A 12,083-nucleotide genomic window follows, 5' to 3' on the forward strand; every position below is an offset into this window, starting at 1 on the left:
TAGTTTATATACAGTTAACCTACGTGCTGAGAGGCAATCCCTTATCGTATGGAGAGGTGGTTTATCTGTATTCAATCACTACTACGTTGTCTACGTGATCAACGTGTAGGAATGTCTACTAGCCTATCACACCTCCCCTGAAAAGGTAAGGGGTTCCCTCCCCCCGAAAGAAACTTAAGGTAATTTATAATACAACTTAGTCCTATGCTTATACATTTAACATTTTTACCATTTCTTTACCACTTATGTATGTTTACAATATTACAGTTTTGTTTTCTTTCAACCCCTTAATTTGCCAAGAGTGGCACTGAAACTTTAGTAGTTTCATGTGCTCTGCCTATCCCTTTATGGGACACAGGCGAGATTGTTGTTATGTAATGTATTTTTTTATTTAAAAAAATGAGTTAGTTATAGCCAGAGCTTTCATTCAAATAAATTCTTAAAAAATATTAACTTTTCATAAAAGAATAACTTAAATTATGATTAATATTAAAATGACTTAAAATTTAAAATGTCATAAGTCTCGATTCAGTTTAATTTTATTTCTTTAATAATTTATATAAACAAATGATTGAATTTGCATTGATACTTAGGTATGTAATATGTATGAACATTTTTTATTTCTTTTCCACTCCCAGGTACCGCCGATACGCTCATTTTATTTTTTAACCGACTTCAAAAAAGGAGGAGGTTCTCAATTGGACTGAATTTTTTTTTTATTTTTTTTTTGTATGTACCTATGTTACTCGATATCTCCGAGAATCGTGGACCGATTTTCAAAATTTTTTTTTGATCGAACGGGTATAACCCCGAGATGGTCCCATTGGCACCAAGTCGGGGTCTGATGATAGGATCTTGGAGAAATCGAGGGAACTCTTCAATTGTTATAGGCACATGTAATGTTTTTAGTGTATTTTTCAAAGGTACACCAGTATTTACGCCTGATGGTAATAATTTTATGTGGCTGAGCTGATGATGGAAGGTCAACTCCTCAATGGTTAGGAGTTAAAGGATAATTCTTTCACTACTGTACAAATATTCGGACTGATACATATAATATCACTAGGAACCACTAAAAATCAACAAATAAATTAACTTTTTAACAAAAAATAAAACCGCCTTCAAAAAAAGCGTGTTACAAAACACGGAGAAACTAAAAAGCCAAAAATAATAAACCTTTCAATTCAGATTTCTTATCGGATTGCAATAATCTAAACATCCAAATTATAAACAAATCAATTATTTTTGGAGTCGGGGCCAGCCTGCGTATGGTTGGGTGGGGCAAACAGGAAATAGCAAGGCGACGAACAGGTCTGGTACCGACTACAAAAATAATTGATTTGTTTATAATTTGGATGTTTAGATTATTGCAATCCGATAAGAAATCTGAATTGAAAGGTTTATTATTTTTGGCTTTTTAGTTTCTCCGTGTTTTGTAACACGCTTTTTTTGAAGGCGGTTTTATTTTTCTAGTGGTCAACTGGTCACTTAGGATTTAGCTAAGAAAGGACAGGTCCTTTTAAAACTTGTTGTTTTAGGCTAAAATCTAAATGGACTCTTTTTACCATAGTGTTAAAACAAAATACTTACTCATCTCAGTCAAGTGCGTGTTCCTTTTTTGTATGATTGTGTTATACATACAATTAATATAATTTCAGCCGTCAGCTTTTGATGCATGAAAATAATTTCGCTTTAAAATTAAAAAAAAGCAATTTAAAAAAAAGCATTAAAAAAGCGCTGGTAGCCTAGCGGTAAGTACGTGCGACTTTCGTTCCGGAGGTCGTGGGTTCGAACCCCGGCTCGCACTAATGAGTTTTTCGGAATTTATGTGCGAAAAAATGTCATTTGATATTTGCCAGTCGCTTTTCGGTGAAGGAAAACATCGTGAGGAAACCGGACTAATTCCAATAAGGTCTAGTTTACCCTTCCGGTTGAAAGGTTAGATGGCAGTCGCTTTCGTAAAAACTAGTGCCTACGCCAAATCCTGGGATTAGTTGTCAAAGCGGACCCCAGGCTCCCATGAGCCGTGGAAAATGCCGGGATAACGCAAGGAGGATGATTGCTATAATCATAAAAGAGATGTAGTTATAAACATGATATAAATTCAATACAGTAATAAAAATATTGTCTAAAGTAATTATTAATTAAATTTAAATGTCACATGTAAACAAAACAATAAGAATTAAAAAATCAAACCCTATCAATTTCAAAAGTAAAAAAGAACATTCAAAAATCGAACCCCAAGGCAGTTAAAAGACGCCGCCGTAAAAAAAAACAAAATGGCAGACGCACTCACGTGGAATTCCATTGACGCCTCGAGAGATAGCTTGCTTGAATGAATTGTCTATTATATTATTGACAATTGGTGGTAACACCTTTTTAAGTGGCTGGCTGGCCGGCTGGGAACTGGCCGGTGCCCGTGTGACGAAATTAAAATGTTACGAGTTGTTGGGTGACGATTTGATGATGTGTATTTAGTTTTGGAAATTACTGTCATGTCACTCACAGCAAAAAATCTGATTCAGAGCAAAAGATCTGTGACTCACACTAACTCTAATGAACACAAAAGTTAAATTATAATCTATTGAAAATATTTCAACTTGTGCTGTCTTAAAGTAGTCACACTACTATGTATATAAATTAAAAACCGAAATAAATTACATATATGAAAGAAAAAGTGACCAAGTCCTCTGGTGCCTGAGGCTGGAATCGAACCAGCGTACTTTCCTATCGCGGGAAATGCCTCTTAATCCGCTCGGCCACCCAGGTCACAGCTGTCGAGGTCGAAATTATCTCTCATATGAGTAATCTATACAAGGACTCGTAGCGCCCTCTGTCCATCCCAGCCTCAGGCACCAGAGGACTTGGTCACTTTTTCTTTCATATATGTAATCACACTAACTCATTACCTTTAATTATATAAAGTAACTAGCTTTTGCCCGCTGCTTTGCTCGCGTTAAATTAGAAAATTGCGGAATGTTCCATACAAACTTCCACCCCCCAGCCGGCGTATTATGATTCCAATTTTATCACTTATCCACGTGGATAAAGCATCCGTCACGCTTTGGCAAGTATGTCAGTGTGAGAGTGACGGTTGTCTCATCCACGTGGACAAGTTATAAAATTGGAAGCATGATACGCCGGCAGTTTAGGGAAGAGGGGTGTTAGAAAGAGCCAAAAAATAGCCTATGTCACTCTCCATCCCTTCAACTATCTGCACTTAAAAAACCACGTCAATACATTGCTCCGTTTTGCCGTGAAACACGGACAAACAAACAGACACACAAACTTTCCCATTTATAATATTAGTATGGATATAAAAAGAATAGATCTAAATTTGAAAATTTAAGATCTTAAACTAAACGACGCTATAAAAGTAGAAAATACATACGATGAAAAAAAACTAAATTTTATCTAAAATCACAAATTAATTAAAAGCTATTTCAACTTCACTTCAAAAATAAAACCCTCACTCACTTCGAAAAGGTACAATAACAGGAAAGAAAATCTATAAAAAAAAGATTCGTTTAAATGCTTGATATGAATTTAAACATATACCAATAAGAAGTTATATATAACCAAAGGTATGTAAGGTATTTTCTTTAAATTCAAGATACGAAACTAATATGTGGTGTTCCTATACGGATGATAAATCAAATGCGAACTCCACTTAAACAGAATATTTTAGATATATTAATTATATTGTTTTACAAGAAAATCGTCATAGCAACGGATAAACAAGACTCGGGCGGAGAGACGGGAAGGTGTGGCTCGGTAGGCAGCTGGTAGCGGTCTGTTGCTCACGGAGGCTGCGTCTGGCGACCCAGCGGAGCAGGAGCGCGCATGCGCGCGCAGATCCGACTAGTGATGTGCGCGTCGTAGTAGTGATGCGCCACATTACCCCCTGGGAGAGTTAAGGTCCATCTGGGGAAAACAAATTAGGAAATCTGACAATGCGACCAGAACGTGTTTTCTTGACGTTGTCTTCCTGTTTAGCTTCTGAAGATGGGACATTAACTTGTAGGCGAGCGTCTCGCTCGGCTAATGTGTAAGCTGGCTTCACCCTGTCTATAGAGACTGTCAAAGGCCCTCTACTAGACTCAACCGTAATAGTTTTTTCGGTTCTTGACAGTACTTTGTATGGTCCAGTATATGGTTTTTCCAAGGAACGGCGGAGGGCGTCCTTGCGAAGGAAAACATATGCTGCTGTTTTGAGGTCGTCATGAACGAAAACAGGTTTTGGTGTATGATGGGATGCTGGCTGCGGTTTAAGGTGAGCGATGTGCTCTCTAAGCCGTGACACGAAGTCAGATGGCTGCAACATGTCATGAGGGTGTGTGTTAGAAGTGAAAAACTCACCCGGGATCCGTAGAGGCTCACCATAAACCATTTCTGCAGCCGAGCACCGCAGGTCCTCCTTCCAGGCCGTCCGTAGCCCCAGCAGCACGACGGGGAGCACGTCGGTCCAGCTCTCCGCGTCGTGCGCCATGATGGCGGTCTTCAAGCTCCGATGGAGGCGCTCGACCATCCCGTTAGCCGCCGGATGATACGCCGTTGTGTGGCGCAGATGTACGCCACAGAGGCGCGTCAACGCCTGGAAAAGTTCGGAGTTAAACTGGCGTCCTTGATCAGTTGTTACTACCTGAGGGCAACCAAATCTCGAAACCCATGTCTCACACAGTGCCCTTGCCACTGACTCGGCGGTGATGTTGTGAAGAGGCAGCACTTCGGGCCAGCGTGTGAACCTGTCCACTGCTGTGAAACAGTATCTGTAGTCGTTAGAAGGTGGAAGAGGTCCTATTAGGTCGATGTGCACGTGACTAAATCTCTCGCCAGGAAGCGCGAAGTGGCTGAGTGGCGAAGAAGTGTGACGCTGTACTTTCGACGTTTGGCACGCGACGCAGGCTTGGGTCCAGGCACGGCAATCCTTCCGTGCGTTGGGCCAGATATACCTTTCCGTGACCAGCTTGGTTGTAGGCCTCACACCTGGATGACTAAGGCAATGAATAGAGTCGAAAATCTGACGTCGAAGTTCCTGTGGCACGAAGGGACGAGGTCTGGGCTGCGAGACGTCACAGACTAACGTGATGAGGGTCCCTGGTACTGGAACTTCCCGAAGAACGATGGAGGTGTCGTTCGAGCTCATCAGTTCTCGCGTCTCCGGATCTACTTTCTGCAAGCGAGCCAGGGTCTCCACGTCTGGTGGTTTCGAAATGGCTTCGATACGAGAAAGGGCATCTGCTGTAATGTTATCCTTACCAGATATGTGTCTGATATCGGTGGTGAATTGCGAGATGAAGTCGAGCTGGTTTAACTGACGAGGTGAACAGTGGCGGTCCTTCTGCTGGAAAGCGTATGTGATTGGTTTATGGTCGGTGTAGATCACAAAATGTCTGCCTTCAACCATGAACCTGAAGTGTTTGACGCTTTCGTACACTGCTAGTAGTTCCCTGTCGTAAGCGCTGTATCGGGACTGAGCCTTGTTCATTTTCTTTGAGAAAAATGCGAGGGGCTGCCATTCCTCGTCCACAAGTTGCTGAAGTACCGAACCCAAGGCTGAGTTCGAAGCGTCACAGACGAGAGCCAGCGGTGCATTCATTACAGGGTGAGCGAGAAGGGTACATCTAATAATACTTGCTTTGCAGTTGGCGAAGACTTCGAGAAGCTCAGGAGTCCAACTGATGGGATGTGATCCTTTCACCTTAGGACCGGCCAGCAGGTCATGCAGCCGTGCTTGTTCTTCAGCAGCGTGCGGAATGAAACGCCTATAAAAGTTTAAAATGCCTAGGAATCTGCGTAGGCCGCTTACAGTCTTCGGAGGAGGGAAATCTCGGATAACTTCGATCTTGGTATCCAAAGGACGCGTGCCTTGCTCCGATATGTGAAAACCCAGGAATGTTACCTCGCGTTGACCGAACGCGCACTTTCCCTCGTTGATAAGCAGGCCGTATTCCGCCAGGCGTTTGAAAACTTGCTCGAGATGCTCTAAGTGCTCGCTGTGACTTCTGGAATATATCAAAATGTCATCTATGTAAGAAAAACAGAAATCCAAGTCACGGAGAACCTCGTCGAGGAAACGCTGGAAGGTTTGCCCAGCATTCCTGAGGCCAAAAGACATGAAAGGAAATTCAAATAGTCCGAACGGCGTAGTTATGGCAGTCTTGGCAATATCCTCGTGAAAAACCGGAATCTGATTATAAGCTTTAACCAAGTCAATTTTGGAGAAAATACTGCAGCCTGCCAGGCTATGAGCGTAATCTTCGATATGCCTTATAGGGTACCTGTCCGGGATCGTTCGCGCATTGAGCGCGCGGTAATCCCCACAAGGTCTCCAGCCGTCCTTCTTTGGGGCGAGGTGGAGTGCAGAAGCCCATGGTGAATCGGAAGGGCGAGCGGTGCCATCCCGCAACATCTCTGCAAACTGCTCCTTAGCCACCTTCAGTCTATCAGGAGCTAGGCGGCGTGGCCTGGCAAATACTGGAGGCCCTGGTGAGGTACGAATGAAATGAACAGTATTATGCTTCACTTGACGTGTAATTCCAGACGGTTTGGTAAGTTGCGAATACTTTGAAAGCAGAGTGTGGTACTCGCTGTCGCCGGAAATCGTCTTGATACTAGAGATGTCACATTTCATTCGGATCGCCGCTGTGGAAAGAGAGGTAAGCTTGTCTACCAGTCTACCATCCTGACAGTCCACAAGCAGTCCATAGTGTGCAAGGAAATCCGCTCCGATGATTGGTTTGCCAACGCTAGCTACCACGACATTCCACACGAAGTCTCGCCGTAGGCCTAGGTCAAGGTGCAGCGTGACGGTCCCGTACGTTTGAATAGGAGAGCCGTTGGCAGCGGTGAGTCGGTACTCAGTCGGTTTGCCAACGGGCCAATTTCCACGTGGCACCACGCAGAGGTCGGAACCGGTATCAATTAAAAACTGCAATTTTGACCTTTTGTCGGTTATGAAGAGGCGGCTTGTGGCGCGGCAGTCAGTCGCCGCATTTACTGAGAGCCGCTGGCATTTCCCGATGAGTAGTTGCAGGGCGTAGTGCATTTCTTCGCTTTTTCACCAAAAATAGAATGATACCAGCACGTACCTGCAGTTCTATAACGGCTCCGACCCCTGCTCTTCGATCTCGCGTTGCCTCTTCGACGAGATGTTGAGCGCCTTCGGCCTTCATGCGTGGACATCTGCGCAAGTTGTTTAGTCATCTCGGACTGAACACGTGTCAGGTCATCGATGCGTTTCAACAAACCGGTCACATCAGACGTTGCAGCCGCAACGTGTAATGGCGGCGACGGTGACGTAGCCTCGCAAATTCTATCGGCTAGGTCCGCTAGCTCCTCCATACTGGCTGAGGCCTGTGAAATTAAAATAGGTTGAACGTGTGTCGGTAACCTTTTCATCCACATGCTTTTCATAAAGTCATCATTCATGCCACCGTCAGCCAAATGTTGCAAATGGTGTAGAAATTGTGAGGGCTTGCGATCCCCCAGTTCCTCATTAGACAGCACCTGGGTAATCTGTTGCTGACGAGAAACGCACAGGCATTTAATTAATTCAGCTTTTAGCTTCTTGTACTTATCAGTAGCTGGGGGGTTTTTAATAATACCTTTAATTTCTTTAGCGTACCTGTGATCCAGTTGCGCGACGACGCAATAAAATTTTGTGGCGTCGTCCTTAATACCTGACACGTGAAATTGCGCCTCCGCTTGACCGAACCAAACTTCGGGATCGTCGGGCCAAAAAGGTGGCAGCCGCACTGCAACACGGCTGATTGCCAGCGGTGCGCCTTCCTGGGCGTCGGCGAAATCTTCAGCCGACCGCGGCGGCGCCGCGCCCGGCGCGGCCGCCGGCGCTATCGCACCGCCACCGTTCTCGTCCGCCATAATGAACAAAAAACGCGAAAAAAATAAATAAATAAATCAGTACAATCGGGTCACCAATGTGGTGTTCCTATACGGATGATAAATCAAATGCGAACTCCACTTAAACAGAATATTTTAGATATATTAATTATATTGTTTTACAAGAAAATCGTCTTAGCAACGGATAAACAAGACTCGGGCGGAGAGACGGGAAGGTGTGGCTCGGTAGGCAGCTGGTAGCGGTCTGTTGCTCACGGAGGCTGCGTCTGGCGACCCAGCGGAGCAGGAGCGCGCATGCGCGCGCAGATCCGACTAGTGATGTGCGCGTCGTAGTAGTGATGCGCCACAAATACTTACGTTTCTTAAAATCCGTCCGTTTCGTTCTTCGTATTAGAGTCACCACATTGTTATACCAAAAAAACTGCGATGACACGCACCAATAGCCTTCTCAGAGCAATCTTGAAAAAAAAAACATTAGCATACCGAATATTGTGTTCTTTTTAGCATACTTATCAGAAAGCTGACTTGGGATTTGGGCGAAATTAGGTTTTGAATTTTAGTGCAAACTTTATACATATAATTAATTATCAAATTTAATGAAATAAAACTATGGAAAGTGATTAAATCGCGTATAATGAATTTACAATTCATCCCGACGTTTCGAACACTTTACAGCATTCGTGGTCAACGGGTGACTGAGAAAAAATTACAACCATCTATTTTATTTATGGTCATGGTTCGTTAATATTTCTTGTATGTGGGTAGCTTTTGCACATTGTAATTTTTCCTCAGTCACCGGAACCGAACCGAAGACAATATTATCAAATTGAAATTCTTAAAAACTCTTTGTTTACATGAACATATTTACATAATTATATAAGAAACTAAGACTAAACTTAAAAGCTAGCTAATGTCTAAAATAGGCCCTTGAGGCATTGTACCAAGGATACTGGCGATATTTCCTCGCTGTATCGCAATGCTGATACGTTGTGCGAGGAAGTCGCCAGCTCTTCGGTCACCAGTTACCTCAACCAGACGCTTCGCGATTTCTGTGAACAACTTGTTCGCGCTGGGGCCCCATGGACCTAGAGTTTCTACACCAAAGGGTACAAAAAGGTATTCTTTGCCAAGACTTTTGTATTTATTACGTTTCAAAATTTCGGCACTTTCTGCCGCTGCGCCCGCTTTTATCTTGGTCCGTTGCAGGTGAGACGGTGCCAATGTGTCTACGCAGGTAGCATCCCACACTAACATTAGTTAGACTTAGACACACATTTTAATACATCAGCAATTCCCGTTAAGTTTGTACATTTGGATCACGTCTCCGATTTGGATAAAAATTGGTAGGCTGACAGAGTCCATGATGCTGAGCAAGATCCGCTAGGTTTCCCAAAATGTCCTATGTAGTTTGTATGAAACCTTCCTTTTTTGTTACCAGGTTTCTATACATTTTCGGTAACAAAAAAGGAAAGTTTCATACAATCAACCTAGGACATTTTGGGAAACCTAGTGGATCTTGCTCAGCATCGTGGACTCTATCAGCCTACCAATTTTTATCCAAATCGGAGACGTGATCCAAATGTACAAACTTAACGGGAATTGCTGACAGAGGTAAACTTAACCTGCTGATTAATAATATTATTAAGCTAACCTTAACATAGGTAAATAAGTGGAAAAATATAACCAGACTTAATTACATTATTTTATCTCTTACTATCATCTATTACTTCTTCTTCTTCTTCAATCTAGTGTTTTCCCGGCCTAGTGCCACAATCTGCTCAGTCTTCTCCACTTATTGCATTTTAGCGAGAATACTTTTTTTTGGATTGCCTGAAACAAAAAAAATGGCAAAAACTGCTTTGGCAGAATTAACCCCCTACATAAGTAGGGAATTACATAAGTTAGTAGGTACTGACGTATCGTTATAAGTACCTAATACTTAATTGAGTTGACACCCTGTAGTGTGAACCGTAGCGTGAACGAAGCCGCGAAGACAGACAGTCTGAGAATCGCCGTATATTTAGCCGGACCAAAATAACTGATCTTTTTTGACACGGCTCTTTAGCGAAATCCATCGGTTAATTTATTATGTTACACTCTTTGGACTTTGGACTGACATCGTCTGCTAACGATTTCGATACTACAATTTTTTATAGAAAAAAAAAATACCGTGTGGTGACGGGTTCAGAATTTGACCACCCTTTCTTCCCGTGGCGTGGGTGTTGTAGAAGTTATGGGTTAGAACCAAGAGTGGCACTGAAACTTGAGTAGTTTCATGTGCTCTGCCTACCTCTTTATGAGATACAGGCGTGTATGTAAAAAAATAGACGGATACAAGCGGTTGCAGGTTCGACCGCAGGTAGCGAAAAATTTTATATTTTTCCTACAATTATAGTATTTTAGAGAGGCTCTAATCATATTTAAAAAGTTATTTAAGTACTTACTAATTATTTGCAACAAGCTTGAACTCAACTAATTTAAAAATTCACGATTTTTACATTTTATTGAAATTGCAAACGGTCAAGACATATGCGTTTTTCTCAATACCTAAAAGTAGTAATATCTGCTCCTTTATGCCAGGTTTTAGGTATAGTTAATAAAAAGTGTAGAATTAAAATAAACAAAAACTTGCTCGTTTAGCAAATGACCTACGTCAGGTTAGGTAATAGCTAGGTCACCTACCTTTTCTGCATAATGTCTACTTGTCATATTGTCTCAATATTTTTGCGAGTTTCTTTTATTCGAGATACAAAGTTCAATTGACGAAAATGCACTTTGATCGGAGATAGAAACAGATACATTAAAAGACAACTAAGCTCAAATAAAATTGAGTTGACTGCAGGCAGAGAATTACTTATGATATTAATTTCGCCTATTGTAAATTGTGTTTCTTTGTCCAATAATAAATAAATAAGCCCTGAAAAGCTCTTGTTTGGTATGATGTGACATTATGATTGTGAACGACCGGTCAACTGGCCTATTAGCCTAAGTAATAATAGTAGACGCTACGTGGTGGTCGAAAACGTAAACTGACTTGAGACAGGTGGATACTTTCCATTAAAACGAAACGAAACTACAGAAGAAACTACAGATAAGCGTTCATAGGCCACAGTTACCGCTTACCATCAGGTTGAGCGTATGTTTTGCCACCTACGTACTAAAAAAAGACGGCCGGATTGATTTCAATGTTTTCCATTTGACTTTAAATTTTATGAATGATCTTACATGACATTGGCAGTCCTTATTATATTGTCTGTGGCTGAACACAAGTGCAACTGACTAAGTATATTATGACGCAATCATATTTTTTGATATGAAATCATTTTCACAGCATTTAATATGTGATTACTTAAGAAGTAGGCTTTTTAGCAATTTTGTAGGTACCTAGTTAAGACATTATAATACGTATGTAATATAAAAATACCTAATGTTTTTTTATATTTTTAAATTAAGTTTAATTATTCTTATAAATAATGTTACAGAATGCAGGGAGACTTTGATAATTATATTATGTGGAGTAGAAGGACAATAAATTAAAAAAGGCACGTATTTAACCGGGCGACTAAATAACCATAGAAATGGGTATCAAATATAATAGTTTGGCGACTAAAATGGGGCCTCAAATTATTTCAATATGAGGTAGCATTTTAATGTCATTACGGCTACGGTTTATTCAGACGCGAGTACCAACTATTTATTTGGCAACTGAATTATTATATTGGAAACAATTTAAGAGAGACAGTTTAATAGGAAAACGGCTATCTATTAATATAAAATATACAGTTCTTTTAAAATATTTATATAGCAAATTAACATAAAAAGTACAATTAAAATTTATACATCGGCACTCATCACCTGAGCTGTCATTTTAATAAAAAAAAGGATTCTTATAAAATATAATGGTCGACAAAATATTGTACTTATGGGTATGAAATTAGGTGTTTGGGAGTGCTGGCAACTTCGTCTCTATACAATGAATTTAACTTTTCATGACGTTTACTCTATCGAATCTAAGGCCGGTCTTACGTAGTCTTAACGTCACTCTGAAAGATTCATTTTTTTGGCAGGAAAACCTTACTCAGAATATGCCTTGGCATAAATCGTTCCGCAGATTTTATAATATCCAATCTTATGCTGGCATAATGTTAATGAGCAAAATAATCTTCTAAATTAAGAGTACTTCCGTAGATTTTTGTTTGCATAATATTTAGGCAGTAAAA

Source organism: Leguminivora glycinivorella, chromosome 26 (assembly GCF_023078275.1).
Source record: "Leguminivora glycinivorella isolate SPB_JAAS2020 chromosome 26, LegGlyc_1.1, whole genome shotgun sequence".
NCBI classification, from domain to species: Eukaryota; Metazoa; Arthropoda; class Insecta; order Lepidoptera; family Tortricidae; genus Leguminivora; species Leguminivora glycinivorella.